Consider the following 15,890-nt stretch of genomic DNA (forward strand, 5'->3'; position numbering starts at 1 on the left):
GTGGGAGTCTCTCAGTTGTCCACATTGCTCAGCTTATCTCTTTAATTTGACAGACAGTTCTGTCCTGCTGTCACCACTGCACCCGTAATTTCTCTCTGTTTTGCACACCCTTGTGGCTTGAGTTTGTGGAAAGAAATGGTATCAACCAAGGTAAGCAGTGTAAAACTGCTGTTTCTCCTGTCAGTAGAAGGAGTGGTAAAGAAACCTTTTGCTACCTTCTTGGAGTTTTTGATGGTATATGTATATAGATTTTTAAAATTTTTTAAATTTATTTTTATTTTGAATCATGCTCATCACTCAGTCTTTCTTGGAAGCTTCTTTTCTAAAGAGAAATACTATGAACTGAGTTCATTTGGGTTAGAAAACTATATCGTTTTTAAAAAAGAAGGAAAAAATGTTTATTCCTGGTTAAAGACCATTAGCCTCTGCTAGAAGAGCTGTGGTGTTTTGCCTTTTCTTAGCAGACCTGCTATGTTGGCTTATGTTCAGTTAATATTTGTCTGACCAGCTTTTCAGCTTGGAGGACTAGAAATACTTCTGCTACAGAATAAATTTGGTGGAAACTTGCTCTCTCTTGAAAGTGTGACATTCATTGTTTGCAAATCTCTCTTCAGTCTTAAGTTAGAGAAGGGAATGATCACGGGAGTGCTTTTGATCTCAAGAGTCAGTCTGGGTTTCTCAGAAGCACAACTGGTCCTGATGTGATATTGGGAATGTGACAAGCATTGATGTTCAAACCTGAGGTAGTTTCGTGTGGAAAAGGACACATAAACAAAGATTTTAAACAATTAGAACCTCAGGTGGTGTTTCTGGCCTTATGTAGGCTTTTGGTCTGTTTAGTTATGTTATCTGTCAGCTCTACCCACCTTTACCTCTGTGGGTGGATTTACTCAATTTAAGTCTCTTCAGTTCAAGTAAGAATTGTAGTGGCACTTTATAAAAGAACACGAACTGCAACATGCTGAAGCATAGCTACGTGTGGGTGAGTCAGGAGAGAGCTGGAGTAGCAGTACTAAAAAGAAAAGGAAGTAGAGTCATGATAAAACTTTATTAAAAAGAAAGAAAAAAGCAACCAACCTAATAAAAAAAAGCAAGTCAAAAGCCATCTGTCTCCAGAGGATGGAATGCAATAAAGTGATGCAGTTTGTATCTTGGTTACTCTCAGTGTGTGTAGATTTTTGTGTGTGTGTAAATCTGTAACACTGCACATGCAGCCATGTGCTTGGTGTGTCTGCACACTGTGCAGGTAGTCAGCTGGATTGTCTCTCAAGACACTCCTCAAACAGGGCAGTTTATATCCAAAGCAAATTTGAGCTGATGTACAACCCACACGTACTTTTAGGAAACTAATATTTTAATTGCTGGTCAAAATACTTAAGTGATTTTTGAGCCCCTGTTCTGGTATACAAGCCTTTTCTTTTGCTCATGTTCCATCTGTTGAGGGCAGGTCCTCCCTGCCAGGGGCAGGCATGCACACACTCTCTCATCAGGGCACTGTGTGCTGCTAACAGTTGTCAGGAAATAAAAAATGCTGTGTACAGTAAAGTTTGATTTCTCACAATGCATTGGATTTACAACACTGCCAGAATGGTTCAGCATAATTTTGTGGTTTTGATGTATATGCCATAGCTTCAGTGAAGGAACTAAAAATCACTTACTAAGTTCCAGTAATTTGTGTTTAGCTTCCACACTTACATAGCATTTACTTCCTCAGAGAACATGTCATCTTTGGTCTTAGTATTTTAGCATGTTAAAAAAAAAGTTGAAAGTCAAATGATTTCTTTAAAATGAGAAGCACAATTGTTGTGCTTAGAAATGGTCTATTTCCTGGTTCTGAATCAGTGTTTGAAAAAAAGAGCCCTACAAAAAAACCAACCAAATGTATTTATTTGGCAAAATGTTTTTCTCTGCAAAAGGACTGGTGTTTTGTTTTTGTCATGTGTTGTAAACAAGCACAAATTTCATTTCACACTTCAGGATATTTCCTCATAACTTAACCATGAGAAAGATAAGCTATTTTATATTGGTACTTCAGCATATCTGTTTTTCAAGGACAGTGTTCTATCTTATGCTACAACTTTTAAAAAGTCCAGGGACAGAGGAAAATAAAGACAGTGAGTGAAAGCCTTGTCAGATATGTCTGAGCAGTCATCATAGGGCTTTATAAATACCCTAATTCTTTGAAGTGCTTGTGCTTGTCTGTAGTTTTTTGCTTGATTTAAAGCTGGTTTATTTAGGTTATTCTTTTTTCCCCTTGCCTTAGGCAGTCCCAGAGTATGAATTTCTACACTTCATCTGCTGCCCTTCACTGAAGAAGGGCACCTCATAAAACTATTTTCTGTCTTCTCAGGCGGTTATTGTGTGTAACATCATCTCTGCCTTGCTGCTGTCAGCTGTGCTCTGCCTCAGAAATTGCTGAGGCTGCTGTTGCAGGGCTGGCTGCTAGTGGAAATGTGCAGGCTGTGTCCTGCCTGCAGTGCTGTAATAGAAGCAGCTGGGAGCCGGGGTTCTTGCTCGTTTTACGTCTGCTCAGACACTTTCGCTCTCACCGCTCTGTCCTTCCTTATCCTTTGTTCAGCACTTACGTAAAAGGCTCTTCTTGCTTGGACTTCAGGAAATATCTGACATAGACAGCATTCTTTGTGTTTTCTTTTGCTCTTCCCAGACATACTTTTTTCTGCTTTATGCTTCCCCTCAATGCTCCTAAGCCAGAAAGTTTAGACTGAACTTTAAGCTTTAACTAAAAAGAGCTACTAGTAGAGTCTAATTGAATAGTACAGTAGATCTGGTTGTAATTCTACTTCTTTCATTTAGCATCATTAATATTTGTAATAATCTCTGCAAAGCTGAGGCTAGAACTGCCTGAAAAGGAAGTTGTTTGAATTTTGTGTTTGAACTTTCCTTTTTTCATAGAATGGTTTGGATTGGAAGAGACCTGAAAGATCACCTAGTGCCAAGCCCCCTACTTGTGATGGAGAACCTGTTTATCAGTTCTGAATGCAGGGCCAGTCAGGCCAGGAGTCCAGAGAGGTTTTTTTTGAACTGTGCTTTGGAATTGGGGATGGCTCGTTGAATAGGACATGGCTTCATTTCTTTCTTTGTTTTTTTTCTTTCGTCCTTTACGCTGGTTCTCAGGGTTTCTCAGTACTTGTAATTGGGGCAGACTGTAGTAGTCTGGTTTGCATTTCTGACAATGCTGCTTTTGGGTCTGGGTGAAGTTTATGGTGCAGAAGCAAACTTTTCTTCTTTGTGAGGAGCCATGAGACACGACTCTTTTCCAAAGCTGTGCTTCCAGAAGAAAACAAAACAAAAAAAAACTTATCTTCAAGGTCAATACTTCAAACTTTTCTAGTATCGTTTGAGAAGAGCTAAATTCAGCATCTACTGCCTGAGATTTTGCAGTGGAATATATTTATGCATTTCTCAGTTATATGGCAGTAATTCTGAAAATCTATCTTGGCTTTTGTCATTTTTCTTGAACAAGTTTGAAAAATATAGTGTTTTTTTTCTTAGACAGGTGAAGTCAATATCCTTCCCTCGCCAAATTTTGTAGGTTGCTTACTAAAAGAAGCCTGCAGGGGAAGTTTGGCTCTGACACAGTAGCCGTGTCCTCAGCCTGGAAACTTATTAGTTCCTCCTTTGCCCATAGTACCTGTGCCAAGTAGTTGACTCTCTGTACCTTACAAAGTGGGACTGATTTAATCTTTAAATAGAAATGATTTGGTCATGGTTTTTAAACATGCTGCATTGTTGTTTTAATAGCTAGCTACACTTCAAAGAAATTATTTTGGAAAACACTTGTGAAAGTTCTGCCCCAGAACTATCCTGTCTTAATAAGACCTGCACCTCTAACTATTGACTTACATATATTTTGTCTAACCTGTGTTTATAGAAAACTGCAGCACATATAAAGATTCAAACAGTAATATCAGTACCTTTGACTTACCTAGAGCAGAAAGGATGGAAATGTGTTATCTAGTCTATTTGCCTGGTAATAGGGATCAGTTCTATCTGCTTGTCATATTTATAAGAAAATTATTATATTTGCATTTGTCTCATGGCCCAGCTTCTGACTCACTGGAGGGTCTGGATAGAAATGCATATTCTATTGCATAATACTTGTAAGCCTACTATTTATATTACATCAATATAAAATATATATTTAAACACATGATATTAAATAGTCTGGGATATGCAAATAATCCTTTAGAATTCAATAGATGGAGTATGCAATAGAAGCGGCTGAACTAGCTGATATGAGATATTAATTTTTTTTAGCTGCTCTAATCCCAGTTGCTTAATTGTTCTGATCATACAGGTGTGCAGGGTAGGTGATTTGAAAAGGTCCATTTATATCAGTGTGGTGAAATGAACTGTAGCTGTCTATTGCATAAATAGAAGTAGTCATCTAAAGCTTGGACTTACTTAAACTCACAGTTCTGCTTGCCCCAGCCTGTGTACTGGTTGGGTCACACAAAACAGGCTTGTGAAACTGGTCCAGACTTCAAACAAACAACTTGTGGGTTTGTAGTAGTTTTAACCAGTGAACTTACCCATGTTAGCCCAGTGATGTTGCTGTTTGTGGAACAGAGGAAATAAGCCGAGAACTGTTTCATCTCTGGCAGTCATGGCTTAAAATATTTTATTTAAATTGCTAGAGAGACCAAAGGAAATAAATACAGATCTTAATTTTATACTTTTGAACTTGCTGTGTAAAAAGGCTTTGTCTTTATAGCTAATTGAACTGTCTGCTTTCTCCCATGTGAGGGTGGTTGGATTTGTTGTTTTTTATTTCTTAATGCAGTAAATAGAGTAATTTGTATTCCAAATGAGGAATTTGTCTGCATTATTCACTCATAAATGTTAACGCCTTTCATTTATCTTGAATATCCTTTGACAAAGTTGTCTGGCTGTGAAGAGCATCAGGTTTTGCTTCTAACAGGAAAAAAAGGTGTGCAGTTCTCTTGTCTGACAGAGCAGAAGATGAGCCAAAGAATTGAACTGTGGCCTTCCCCTGAATCTTCCCCTGAATGCAAGGCTTTTTTCTTCAAGGGATTTTTTTTTCCTTCTACCATGGTTTTTTAGCTTTCTAAAAGGAGTTCTAAGGATGTGACTCAACCTTGCAGAAGGAAGGAAATGTGAAATGTAGGCTGCTCTCCTGTTCTGAACTTACAACAGACCTTTGCAGAGGGCTCTGTATTGTTGCTAAATAAGTGTAGAACTGCTGTACTGTGCATGACAGTCAGGGAGAGCGTGGCAGTGTAAGTGTTCTGGCTTTTTGGAAAAGACACTGCATGTAAGACATCTGCATCTTGTGTGTCACTACAGCAAAAGTAACCTACACCCCTCATTTAAATAATTTCAGTCCAAAGGAGTGTCAAATCCCATTCTTCCTTCCCTGTTTTTTGGTTGTGGGAACAAAATGCTCTGTATCCTTGCTGGTCTGAGAAGGGAGTTTGAGGTGGTGGTTTCAGGTTTGCTAACACTGGTGTGCAAACAGAAGTGTGGATAGGAGGACGATAATACTACTGGTTCTCCATTTTTACAGATACTTTAATCATTTTGTCACTTGAGAGGTCTGAATATGATTATTTCTGTCATCTGTTGTTCCAAAATAAATTTGTATTCGTTACAAATTTAGGAACCAAAGTGGTGATCACTAATATTAAACTTATTGGTTTATGGTCTTTGTCTAAAAATAGTATGCTAGCTAAGGAACAGGAGATGTCTTTATTCCACTTTTTCTAATATAGTCCATAGTCCCAGGAAAGATACCTTGTTCATGGCATTACTGTAACTGGTTTTATTTTCCCCTGGGTGGGGGATGGACAACATACTGAAGTAAAGTTTTATAGTAAGTAAAAAAACAAGAAAAAAAAAAACAAAAAACCTCCAAAAAGTCAGCACAAATCACAACTGGTGGTACCTCTGAGCCAGAGGAGAGACTTGCACAGCCACAGAAGAAGTTTCTCATGGCAGCTAAGGAAAGTGGTGATTCCCAGTGTTTTGGCAGTAGGAGCAAAAGTTTGGGAGGTGGCTGAGACCTGGCTGATGGCTGATCCAGGACTTTTGCATTATATACTTGCTCTTGATCTTGTGCTCCCATTTGAGACTACGGGGTAAGGGAAAAAGGGGAGACCTTCAGGGAAGTAGAAGTGGAAGGAGAAGGGAGGTAGAAGATTGACTTTGTTAAAGCTGCAACTTTGTGGGCTCCGTGTTGGATTAATGATCTGTTCAGGTGCCATTTAAAAGACTACAGTCATCCAGGGCTTTAGGAATAGATTAAAGAAATTCCTTGAAGCTTCTGTAGATCAGCCTTTTTCTAATAAAGGTTGAAGAGTGCAGATGAGCCAAACAATGAGCCAACAAACCCCACCATACCATCACTGCCTTCTTCTGCTTGTTTGCAGAGATTGATGCATGGATTTCACTAAATGGTTGACCTAGTTTCTTGGCCAGAAAATTAACATATGTGTCTGCTTTTTATAAAAGCTGATCATAGACCAAGCTGATGTGTAAGGTGATTGGAAATCTTAGAATGTAAATCAAGTTTACTAAACTGAATACCTTAGACCTTGATTTTAAGGAAATTGAAAGGCAGTGTGATAAAGACATATTAAATAAATGATATAGCAGAGGCTGACAGAATCAGGAACTTTTCTTCAGAGCACTGGAAGTTGGCACCTGGTTATCAGGCAATGTCTGTAAGATAAATCCAGCTCTTTTCCCCCCTCCCCTCACATCCCCTAATGGGGCTGTGGCATTTGCTATCACTATTGGTTGGGGAGGCTGGAGATGGTCATATCAAATGTGCAGGGGTAACTTGTAATTCAGGCAGTCTCTGCATTACCTCTGAAGCAGTCCCGAGGATATTTCCCTAAATACCTGCTTATTGGATTAGGTGAGTTCTTGGTGATACATTTGAGTATAATGGGCAATAGTCTGTGTTCAGTGTCAAGGTCCTCTAACATTTAAAGAGAAAATTCAGGGCTTTTCTTTGTCTTAGGATTTTAGCAAGTATGGAGACAAAGAAAGGATATTCCAAGAAAAAAATCTTCTGTTACAATGAGGGTATTCAGCTTTAAGTAATGCTGGAGTTTATAACTTCTGTGAAAATAGGAGCATGTCTGTACTTATTCTTGTATCAGTGCTGAGAATTAATGTATTTAGTTAGTGGTAGTGCTGGTTGCGACACTGATTGTGATATTTTTTTGACACCAAGAATAGAGAGTGAGGGAAGCCAATTACCTTTTGTTATTAAAGGCCACTAGATACAAAATCCTGTACCTTGAGAGCTGTTTCTGAAGTAGTCCTAAGTCAGTATCTCATATTATTCCTGTGGTAGTCTTCTTTATAAAAGATGCTGAATGCATGTATCACTTTTCAGGGTGGAAGGTGATTTTCTAAAGCGGCTGATGTGGGTCTCTAATCAATCCCCCCATCACCTACATCCTGGCATCAGTTAACTTGTTTGCATTTCTACTCTGCAAATCCTAATTTTTGTGAGTGGGTTAAGCTTCAGTTGGAGTTGTTTGTTTTTTTTTTTTGCTACTGTGTGCAGCAGGAGAGACAGATTAACCTGCTGAATGGAAAAGAAACAAGTTCTCCCTCTTTTGTTTGTGTGAGGCTAACAGTGCTGAAAGTGAGGGGAGAGAAGGGCAGGAAGAAAATACTTGTTGATTAAAAGCTACTGTAATTCTCAAACAGAGCTGCACTTACCCTGTTAGTCTTATTTAGTATGGAATTGTACAATCCTGTATAAAGGTAGTGCTGTATTTATTGTGTGGTTACTTTTTCGTGCCAGTAGTGTTTTAGTGTTTATTTTGTGAGAATACTATAAAAACTTAATTGTTGATACTGATCTGCGTGAAATGGAACTTGATGGGTGTTGCTGCATGAAAGTGGGATTTTTCTGCTAGCAGATGTAGTTCAGAGTTTTTAGTTATAGTGATTCCTGTTTGTATTTAAAATACAAAAAATATAAAAATACAGTTTGTGTAAAAACTGACTTTTTGTAGCTATTTTGGTGGCTTTGCTTTTTTTTTTTTTTTTTTTTTGTGATAATGGCCTACTACAGCATGCTGCATGAAAAAAATGAAGAGTAAAGGTGCAGCAAGAACTTAAATAATATAACACAGCTGACTTCCCACGACACCACAGTTTCCTACCCACCCCCAGCCCCTCAAGCTCCACCTTCTCGCTGCTGTGGGTTTGATTCCCCCACCCCAGTGCTGACTGAGGGAGCCCTGTGCTTCCTGTGTGGGTTTGGAAAGGTGTTCTGTGCTTCCCCCCACTTCTCCAGCCTGCCTGGCTGGGTCAGTGACAAGCTGCCTCTCCATCCCATCACATCTCCCAGGGTCATGTCCTCATGGTACAGAATTGCTTGAGAGTTGGGTCAGTGTGGGAGGTGTCAGGGATGCTGTGCTCAGCAGTGAGCAGCTCTGGGCAGTGAGAGAAGCCAGTGCTGTAGTGGGAGATGCCTCTGCCAGTGCCAGTCCCATGGGGACATTTCTTGGACCATCCTGGCTGACCAAGAAGCAATGCAGTACATCTCATCAGGCAGTGGAAGGTCTCCTGCTGGGTTGCCAGTGGCTTGGATGTGGAGGGCTGCACAGTGTCTCAGTATGTTGCTGCCCAGAGCAGCATGAGGTTCAACAAAGACAAGTGCAGGGTGTGGAGCCTGGGCCCAGGCAAGCCCTGGTATCAGTGCAGGTTGGGGGATGGAGGAGTTCAGAGCAGCCCTGAGCAGAAAGAATTGGGGGTGTTGGTGGATGAGAAGCTCAACATGAGCCATAAATGTGCACTTGCATCCCACAGCCAGCATGTCCTGGGCTGCATCCCCAACAGCAGGGCAGCAGGTGGTTCTGCCCCCTGCTCTGCTCTCATGCACCTGTGTGGAAGGAATATTGTATCCAGCTCAGGAGTCCTCAGCACAGCAAGGACATGGACCTGTTGGAGTGAGTGCAGAAGGGGCCCACAAAAACAATCAGAGGGATGAAGCACTCTTTCTTTAAAGGCAGGTGGAAAGAGCTGGGGTCGTTCAGCCTGGAGAGGAGAAGGCCCTGGGGAGACCTTAGAGCACCTTCCAGTACCCAAGGAGAACTGGTAAGACAGATGGGGCCAGACTTTCAGCATGGGCCAGTTGCACTAGCAAAAGAGGCCAGATTTAGAACTAAGAAAGAAATGTTTTGTAATGAGAATAATGAAACACCAGCACAGGTTGCCCAGGGAGGTGGTAAATGCCCCATCCCTGGTAGCATTCAGGGCCAGGTCTGAGCAAGCTGATTAAGTTGAAGATGTCCCTGCCTATGGCAGGGTGTTGGAGTAGATGACCTTTAAAAGTGTGTTCTAACCCAAACCATTCTGATTCTGTGATTCTTGGCAGGAAGTGATGCATTGGGAAAATGTGTTTTGAAATGTTTCTCTGATCTGGTGATGTGTGTTGATTTTTGCATTATGCATTCATGGTCTGAGTTACTTGTTTTCATCTTGCTCTGTTGAGTAGTTCAGAATCAGAAACACAATTTAAAGCAAGATAATTTTTGGACTTGTGAATGTTTTGATCTGTTGTGCAGCTTTTGCCCTCATTTACCATTAGGGAAGAAGCAGCAGTTGCACAAACACGTAGTTAAATCTTCTCAACCAGGAGAATTGAAATGAACTTTTTTCCAGCTAAGAATGATAAACAGTTTGGCCTAATCTGAAGTCCATCAGAGGCAGTCAATAACTGTTGTCAAGGAAAGCTAGAGTTTAACTCATACTCATTATGCTTTATATATTCTCAGTGCTGACAGGGAAAGTAGCCTGGGAAACTGTAGGCATATGTAATGCTGGCAGTTGTGGAATATCCTAAAGATCCAAGATTTAGTTGATTTGCATTTCATGTTAAACAAAAGTCCTACAAAAGAAGTTAAGCAGGACATCCTTCCAGGATCAGATTTCTTTCAAACCAATGCTGTATTTCTGATCCTGTCAGAAATCTGTTCCAAATGTGACATGTCTCTGCACTGTAGCCATTATTTAAGACCTTGACTTACTAACCTGTTGTCTTGAAGCAAATTTGAGTTTAGTACTGGTCTCCCAGATAGTGCTGACAGAATGTTCTGTTTAAATAAAATTGGGAATCGCAGTCTTTGTAGTTGTGTCATATTCACAAAGAAACACAAACTCTAAACTGTATCTTAGTATAAAACTGATGTAAATTGTGCATGTAGCTGAAACAGTAATTTGGCAGTATTTGGAAGTGACTTTTTTCAGCTTACAAGGATTTTGATTGCTGAGTAGCAGCTTTTTGTGTATGTGTGTAATGATGAGCAGGAAATGATGGCTGTCCCAACTGCACAGCAGCACATTTTGCTGGCTACTGTTAAAGTAACTGGCACAGTCCTGTAAAAGGTATCTGGGGAAATGAAAAAAAAAAAAAAAAAAAATGCATACCAGCGATTTTCTGTATTGTACAAGGAAAAAGTACTTTTTTCTTCTTTTTATCTCAGTATTCATTAAGCATGACTTGGTTAGACCTGACTTCAGACATCTATCTACATATAAAACTGTCTCTTGAGAATGGACTGTATTTTTCTTCCCATGATACAGCTTGAAGTGACATTAAGTACAAGGTCTAGGCTCAGCTATATGAAAGATAAGGTGGGAGGTTAGAAAAAGGAGAAGAGAAACCGAACTAAAACTCAACTGATAATAAATCTCTGGTGTGTAAACTCAGAAGATAAGACAGTCTCACTAGGTATGTGTTCACGGTGGCAGAGCTGACAATCTCTGTGGTGTTGCAGTCTTTAACAAGTAAAACCAATAGAAAGAAACCTTGATTTATTCTTAGGAGTTGGGAGGAATTATGTTGAATAAACATGAAAAGTAAAACTGAAATCTGTTTGAGGATGTAGCTGTAACTTGTTGACTGAGTGTCATGCTTTGTGTGAAGGGCTGTGTGTGCTTAGGCTGAAGCATTGGTGTGAATGGCAACGCCTTTGGCATTAAAGGTGGTTGATGAAAGTTGCAGTTCTAATTCTAGTTTGTAAAAGAAAGTTGAGATTGTTTGTGATGGTTAGATGGTGGAAAGTTTTGTGTACAGCTATTAAATCCTGGAAGTACTTGACAGGCAGAACTCCTCTGTCTGTTGTAACACAGACATTGATGAAATTTTGACTTTGGAGAAATGACAGCCTGCTACATAACCCATAACTACAGCTGCTTTCTTGGAACCAGTTACATCATTTACAGCATGGCTGCAAGTGTGTTCTCTGCATGACAGCCTTCCCCCCTCCTGATTTTTATAATTTTTTTTAATTTCCTGCTTTCTCAAAGCTAACCTTTCTGTGCTGTACAGCAATAAAAGATGTGTCTTCCTGTCTCCCCTGGGAGACAATGAGGGCCAGTGATAAAGTGGTTAATATTGCCTTCTACCACTACCTCTGTCCAATAGCTCCTTCTAAACAAATTTGTAGTAGCTCTGTTCAGAGTTTATAATTCATTATGTTCATTTTCAATTTCAGCAATTTTAAGTGTCAAAACCTTCTATCTCAAGGCTTTTCCTCTGATGGTATCAGGCTTGTAAAGAAGTAACAATAATTCTTAATAACCCAATTTCAATAAACAGTTGTCAGTGACAAGTTACTTATGGGGACCTGAATGGGTTATGCCTGTAACTGTCCTAGGAAATTCCAGCATCCTTCCTGCTTTTAGATGTTCTTCAAGGAAAGAAAAAGCTGGTAATTCAGGCCAGTTAATCTTATTTTTGTTGGGAGGAGAAATGGGCATTTTCAGGTCTGATGACAGAACAGATCTTTAAGATAGGAGCCACTTACTGTCTTGCAGGTACTTCTTGCATGATATCCTCCCATCAGAGTTGTGAAGGCAAATGCTTTAAATAAAAATTTGGAGATAAATTTAATCCTGTGATCTTTGTCACAAGCAATCTTCACTGTCAGAGTGATTCAAGAGTAACATGAGATTGATTGCCCTGATGCCTGCCTTTGAATTCTGTACAGCTGTGCCAGTTTAATATTAGTTTTGTATATACTTTAGAATATAATGGGAGACTCCCTTCACCTACAAGGATGTGTAGAATTCACCCTTTTTCTTTGCCTGTTCATATATGTACCACAAAATTGCCTTCACAGTTTGTATGCTATCTCCTCACTGAAAACATCCAGGAATGGCATTCCTTGATTTTTATCTCTTTTCTGTCATGGAAAAGAACAAACTGCCAAGACTTCTTTGCCAATTAAGAATACTTTTCTGCATTTCTTTGAAATTACAGCTATCTAGAGACAGTGTAAATGAAAGAATCTTCAAAAGTAGAAGTACATTAATCTAGACTAACTAAACATATACTGGGACTTGCTTAACTTCCCCTTTTAGTCAAGTAATAGTGGTAGGCTGAAAGCATTTCTGTTCTTAACTGTGATACAGTACAGCTGTGAAAATTAATGTTTGGAGTAGTTCTTAGTTAAGAGATTTATAAGAACAAGGCTTGTAGTTGCAGATACTTCATTTTCCTCTCAGGTAAGTGCAAAGTTTATTCATATTTGAATAATTTTCCCCGAGACTTGCTTCCATATACAAAGATTTCTCCCAGACATTGGCCTGGTCTCTTCTCCTCAAATAGTTGTAGGACAGTTTTTTGTTTTAAGTAAGTTGTAGATCTGGAGTTGCTTGCTCTTTGCCTTCAGATAGGGAAGGAGGAAATATGTATGTGGACAGGTTTTGGTTTCTCTAACTTGGAGTAGTGTCTGTTTTAGCCCCTGAGTATCAATTCCATAAATATGGAAAAGTAGACTTGGTTAGAATGTTTGAAAGCAGAAGCAAAGTCTTAAGGGTCAGTCATTTCAGAAGTGCTCACTTTCTATTAAAGTATCCATTTTTAAAGAGTAAACAGGCCAAAAGTAAGTTTTCTGTTCTTCAGCACACTACAGAGAAGGCTGAAAGCTATGAATTTGCACGTTGGGAATGGTGTTTATGGTGTTGACTTTAACCTGTGTTGCAACACTTGAGTGCTTTACTGATTTGAATATGCCTGATAACAATGCTTGCACACCAGAGAAGCCTGTCCAGGGTGAGGGAGCAGGCAGCTTGATGGCAGATTCAAAGTCATGGACAGATGATAGAATGTATTAAAGCATTGTTAGTACTCAAGCTTTCAAAAGATTTCATAGTTAAGAGAACTTTTATGGAGCTCTGATTTCTGATGAAAGGTAGCAATAGATTCAGGTTAAAACACTAACCTGTTATGTTCCCCTCTGTAGAGCATGTGCTTGTGTGTTAACTTAAGGGTGCTGATGTGGCTGAATGTAACTCAGGACAGTTTTAATGTAAAGAGCATGTGATGTTTAGGGTTCTTTCCCTCATTTTTTTTTCCCCATTTTAAATATCTAAAGTAGTGTAATATGTGAAATGTATAACCTATATTTAAGTTTTTTATTTTCTTTTTAGGGCATGCAATGGAACTTTGACAGCCATAAAATTGATAGTATGAAATATTAATTCAACTTAAACCAGAAATTCTAGAGTTGTCCTGCTTTGTGGGTGTAAGGCAGCAGCTTTGTGGGAACCCAGGGTGCATTGGCTATAGTGAAAATCTTCCTATCAACAGCAGCATTCTGAAGAGTAGAATGGATCAGGTATAGCCTTCTGTAGGCTGGTTTCTGTCTGTGTCTTTCTGTCCCTCTCCCCCACCCCTTTTTTATTCCTATCTGGTCTTTACACTTCTTTTCACCTTGTGTATCTTTTGAACTTCCATGTCACTCTGTGTGTGACTTAATTCTGTTTTGTGTGCTGGGGAATGATCTGTGTGCCCTTCCCCTGCTCTTGCAGTCACACGTCTCAGAGGAAGTAAAGTGTTCTGCCTTTGGGCTGGCAGATTTGGGGCTTATTATGACAAAGAGTAGGAAGAGCTGCAGTTGGAAGGAGGTTGAGAATCACTGCCTTTAAGCAGTAGCTTTTATTGTCTAGTAGAAAAGTTATAGCTCTGTTTTCTGAAATAAATCTGGTTCAGTGGCTTGGCACCACCCCAATGTACCTTTTTGGAGCATTGACATAAGCTGAAGCTCTTTCCCATTCCAGGCAGAGTGCTCAGTGGATGAAATTTAGAAGTCTGTAAGTAAAATGGTGTTTGATAATTCCTTAGGATAATCAAGACTTTAATAGTGTGTACAAGAGTTTAAGGAAAGGAAAACATTATTTCCTCAGAGTTTAATTTCCTACCATGTGTTGCTCTTGTGATGCTGTGTGTGTACAGCACATGGGGCTCCAGAAACTGCCTCAGATATGGGGTTTCTCAGCAATGAGTTATTGTTGTATTCGGTGTTAACAGGATGTGATACCTTTCAGGGCAAGGTCTGTGTGCCTGAAGTTACAGGTTTTGTATCTACTTTTGTGATACGTTGTACTTGCTGATTTCAAAGTAGGAAGAGGAAGTGTAGCTGCTCGTGCCCTCTGCTCCCTGTTAGGGATGTGACACGGAACCAGAGTTAGAGATGGCACCTTTCTGAACTATCCTGTTTCCTTCCTGGTTCTTGACAACGTTTTTTCATGGTCTCATGCACTGCTTAATGACTTCTGTTTTGTCATAAGCATGATGTTCATGATCATGGAGGTTAGCTTGGCTGACTAGCAAAACAAAGAGCTGGTTTTACTTTTCCAGGTGTGGTTTATTCTTCACTAGTTCTAAAGACTAGTTATAGACTCCTGTTGTATGAGAGAGGATAGAATTTGTGGATCTTGTTAATGGTCTGAGGACAAATTACTTTAAGCCTTCTTCCATGGGAGCAGCTTTTTCTATAAATTTGACTTAAATACATCTACTAGAATGCAAATTGTAGATTTATGCTCATTTTTCACCTTAGAAAATTTTCCTGGTGTGGGTTCAGTGTTTCTTTTTAAGAAGTATGTTCTAACTTCAGGACATCTTATGAAATTCCTCTCTAGTAATCCAGCAGTAGCCAGTGTTGAAGTTGAGGGATCTGGATAAAACTTCATTTTTTTTTCCCCTCAAGCACATTGTTTGACATGTGAGTCTTTTCCTATTTTTTTTAAATTACTTTTGTTATCTTTGTGAAAGGATAATTTGATCAGCAGTTTGGAACACTTGAATGATTTTATAATTCAAAATAGTCTTAATAAAAGATTTTTTTTCAAATTATAACATGCATATTGAAGTTACTGTTTATGTCCAGGATTAGTCTGGACTGTCTCAAATGATTAGTTAACTTCTTACTGTCTGTAGGGCCTTAACTTAAAGGCTTAAGAAGCTCAAGTTTTCAGCAGTAAAACAGTAACTTCCAATATTTTTCAGGCTGATGGAGGAGAGTTTAACATGAATATCTTTGCTGGATAGGAATGCGGTATCTGATTTTTAGAGTCTGTACTGCTTCAGCAACTACTGTCTTTAATGTGATGTAGTGCAGGGATTTTGGAGGTATTCTGCATGTTCTTCACTCAGGGTATCCTCACTGACTGCCTGGAGAGGCACTAAAAAGCCTCTTCTATGCCTATACTTTTATCCATTGCTGCCCTTACCAGCTCTTGCTCTAGCAGAATTCAAAGACAACACACCTGGCTAAAGTCCTTCTCTTCTTAGTGTTGATTGTTTGGCCTCATCATGAAGAAAGATAAGATAAGGAACTGAGGTATGGCAGTGTTAATTACCTGGAAGCAAATAGGAAGTTGTAGTAAAAGCAGGGATCAAATGCATGTTTCTCTAGTTACTGTAGCACTGGACTGAGTTTCTGTAGTTGAATGACTCCTCATAAAAGATGTTTATAAGATAGAAGCAAGGTTAGTAATAGAATATGGGACTCCTTTAGTTTCTCTGCAGTGATACATTAACTAAATGTACGTACAACTGAAACCTTTTCATACTTTCCCATCTGGAAGAT

General features: G+C 39.3%; 1 protein-coding gene across 2 annotated transcripts in view; it reads left to right on the plus strand.

Annotated features, from left to right (window-relative positions):
- CYRIB (CYFIP related Rac1 interactor B) overlaps positions 1–15,890 on the plus strand; it is a 96,342-nt gene that overhangs the window by 29,002 nt on the left and 51,450 nt on the right. The gene's annotated exons all lie outside the window — the stretch shown is intronic.

Source organism: Oenanthe melanoleuca, chromosome 2 (assembly GCF_029582105.1).
Source record: "Oenanthe melanoleuca isolate GR-GAL-2019-014 chromosome 2, OMel1.0, whole genome shotgun sequence".
Lineage (NCBI taxonomy): Eukaryota > Metazoa > Chordata > Aves > Passeriformes > Muscicapidae > Oenanthe > Oenanthe melanoleuca.